Raw genomic sequence first — 3,887 nt, forward strand, 5'->3', positions numbered from 1 at the left:
CTCGAAGGGCGTAAATCATAATTGTACAGCCTCTCACAGACCAGTACTAATTATCAAGGTGCAATCTCTCACGGATCAGCACGATTTACTAGCGTGCAGTCTCTCACAGACCAGCACGACATACAAGAGTGCAGTCGCTCACATACCAGCACAATTTACTAGCGTGCAGTCTCTCACAGACCAGTACGATTTTCTAGAGTGCAATCGCTCACAGATCAGCACATTCTAGAGTGCAATCTCTCACAGATCAGCACGACGCGACAATCCCTGCAAGGATAAGATGAACCAACAATTCACATGGCATCATCCCGTGGCCCATCATGGTCACCACTATCACCATGGCCCCATCGCGGTCACCATGTACTATAAAATGCTTGAGCATACTCAAACATATTTATTCCCACCAATTTTCAATTTCCACAAACACACATAAATCACATTTCCAAATTCAATCCACACATAAATTGAATTAAATTCTTTTTCGACCAATCCACACATAAATTTTTTTCTCAAAAATTCATAATATTAATTATGAACACATCAATTTCACCAAACATGAATCACCAAAATTTCCAAACATTAATCACCCATATTCAATCTCCAAAATTTTCAACCATAAATCACCACAACAACATTAATATATCAGAGTTCTCCCCACCGCTAACTCGGTGCCAACGGTCTCGATTCCTTTTCGAGACTCAAGGAGCTAACTACATAAACATGAATATTTATAACAATTTGTTCACAATAAAACTAATCCAAACACAACAAAATTCCCAAAATTAAATCTTTCTCACACACCAAACTTTTAAAACCAAATAATCTATATTATTTACTTAAAACTAAATAAAACAAATATTGTCCAAATTTCACATACACACACTCGACTATTAAAGCACCGAAATTTTTGAATTAATAAAATACTTTAAACCTTTTTTCTTTTTAAACTTAGTCCAAGAGTAATTAAAAGAGTAACATTTTAAACTCTAACCATTTTTAATTTCAATCTATCTTTTTGCTCATTTGGTAACATCAATAGCAACAACAACAACCAATTTTGGGCACATCAGACAACATTTTGTTTTAAGAAGCAAAATATTTATAAAAAAATTGAACCAAAATAATTTATCTCCATGTCTTGCTTCACAAATAAAAAAAAAAACAGAAACAATTATACACAATAAAGTAAACTCCATTCTTCATTTCTTAATAACCTTCAAACCGTCTTGTCAAAAAAAAAAAATTAACCTTCAAACCCATCTCCACACACTTGCATTAGATTGATCCCCTTAACTTGAGCATGTTGAGACAAACTCTATATTTAAAGTTTATTGAAAACAAACAAAAGTTAATTAAAGAAAATTAATTATGATTCTAAAATGTTATGTTAATTTAACATGTGTTTTTGAGTGGATTTAATTAAGAACAGAATCAAGCAAATCAAGAAAAGACAACAACAAGATCATTCTGCTTCATAACAGAGAATGATCTCCAGCTTCAACAATTGTCCATCACAGCATATTGGTCAAATTTTTTCTATCTCTTTGACAAAGAGTCTGCCCTGGAAATTATTAATATTTAATCAGTACATTGCAAGGAACAAGAAGGATTCATCCAAACTCAAAAAGGCTATTTGGTCTCAAAGATCAAAGGACTCAAAGACAGATAAAAGTCATGACAGTTTGTAAACTCCAAAAATCAAGTGTCAAGAAAGTTCGATCAATCTTGACGTATGACAAGACAATTACAAAGGAAATCCAGAACGTTTAAAACGGGAACTCCAGAATGATTATTAAAGCTCAAGAAAGTTCAAACTGACAAACCAAGAACGTTAATCATTCTCCGTTTTCTGCACAATGACAGCAACTCTGTTTCTCTCTAATTTGATCTGTAATTCATCTCCAACATTCTCAAGCTACACTCAAGACTCAAGACAGATAATGTACCATCCAAGATCAATAAAGAAACGTCAAGAGTATTTTCTAAGAAGGACATAATTGCTTTAAATGCTAAACCATTAAAAGTCAAAAAAAGCTATTTCAAAGAAGGATTATTTTTATTCTGAAATAATGTTTCAGTCAAAAAAGCAGAGTCTCTCCAACAGCTCTTGTATTTTCATTCAGTGCCTCTACAGCCGATAAATAGAAGGCCAATATCCCGATTCAAGGCAAGAAATTCAAGTGCTTCGAAATCCATAAATCAATCACATACATACTTGAAATTCTGCAAAACAGAGGCAATCATACTTTCTGATTTCTGCGAAATAGTTGCTGGCTCATACTCATCTATTAGCTTGCACAATTATCATTATATCCTTTGTAAAGAATCAATTCTCAAACAAGAGTTGAGAAATCTCAAATTCTGTCAAAACAATCGAATTGTAAAAACTCAAACTATAAGAGTTTCTTTATAGTTTGTTTTAAGATTACTTCCTATCAAGGTTAGATAGGTGCTGGTATTGTTTTCTGGGTTGAAAACAATAGAGTTTGAAATAGATCAAGATTGATCTAGACTAGGTGTTGTAAGATCAAGAAAGCTCTCTGTTTTAAACACTTAGTGGAAAATCTCACAGTGTGAGGACTGGACGTAACCCACGTTGGGTGAACCAGGATAAAATCTTTGTGTGGTATTCTCTATCATGTCTCTCTATTTATCATACTGAATTAATTAACTAAGATAAAACATAAACTGATTTTTTGTTTTCAATTAATCAAAGAACGTTCTCTGTTTTAATACAAAAACGAAGAACGTTCTCCGTTTTCTGTTCTCATAACCAAGATCAATCTTGAGTTATTTTCTCGAGTTTTAACATGAATTTTAAAATGTGCATTTACAATTCAAACCCCAATTTCTTGTAAATCAATAGTGTTACTTCAGAGCACACTACCTTCTACAATACTAACTCCAAGCACTCCAGACTATTTCCATTTAAAAACTCTATCATATTGCTCATTTCGAAACTAAGATATTTCTGAAGTTTTTAATACATACAACAACACAATACACAAAATTGTAGTTTTCAGTTATTCATGCCCCTTTTTCTTTAATGAAAAAAAAACCACCAAAATTGAACAAACCAAGTAACGCACTGATTCGGCTTGTATGGGTTTGGCCAATCATATCCCACAACAAACTCATAGTTAATTCAACAACAATTCCAAAATGCCACTGACACCATGCAAAAGCAAGACCTCAAAATATATCAACAACACAACAACGTGTTGAAATCAACAACAATCAAATAGATACAAAAAGAAATCTGTACCAATCTTGGATATATAAAAATCCACAATTGCATAATCACAAAATCCCCAATTTTGGAAATATAAAAACTCTAACCATGAATTCAAAACACCAACATGTTACTCATAGTCCCAATTTCATAACCAATAAATAAATAACTAACAACGGATATTATGAGATTCAATCACTTCAAAACACAACTCAAAACAAACTAAATTCAATTTCAACTAAATCACACATAAACGAATTAAATTCATTTTTCACAAAATCACACCTAAAATACATCAAATTTCTTTTCCAAAAAATCACAAATAATGTCCTAAATGCAAACTAAAAGTTTGGAAGGAGCTCTTACCTTAACGTTAGCTCTAACACGCGATTACGGTACCGTAATTAATTCCGGTAAAATTTAAGTTCGTGACGTCGCGTCGAAAACTAGATCACTAGCACCGCAGCGTGGCCATGAGCAACTTTCTCTTCTGTCACTTCTCGAATGGAAGCTTAGATCTAGTAAATAAATGAGGGGTTTGTGTTTTATGGTTTTAGTTTTGTTTTTGGAAAACAAAGGAAAGAAGGAGAAGAAGATTCACGATTGCTTTCTGTTTCTCTCCGTTTCCTTGCTTTCTTATCTATATATATACATA

The 3,887-nt window shown here is 32.8% G+C and overlaps 1 long non-coding RNA gene across 1 annotated transcript in view; it reads right to left on the bottom strand.

Moving 5' to 3' along the window:
• LOC140919909 (uncharacterized) overlaps positions 1-3,863 on the bottom strand; it is a 5,306-nt gene extending 1,443 nt beyond the window's left edge. Inside the window, exon 1 of the long non-coding RNA XR_012162552.1 lies at positions 3,599-3,863. This is a non-coding gene — a long non-coding RNA (uncharacterized lncRNA). The remainder of the gene's footprint in view (positions 1-3,598) is intronic.
• Between the last annotated feature and the right edge of the window lie 24 nt (positions 3,864-3,887).

This window comes from Cicer arietinum, chromosome 4 (assembly GCF_000331145.2).
Source record: "Cicer arietinum cultivar CDC Frontier isolate Library 1 chromosome 4, Cicar.CDCFrontier_v2.0, whole genome shotgun sequence".
Taxonomy (NCBI): domain Eukaryota; kingdom Viridiplantae; phylum Streptophyta; class Magnoliopsida; order Fabales; family Fabaceae; genus Cicer; species Cicer arietinum.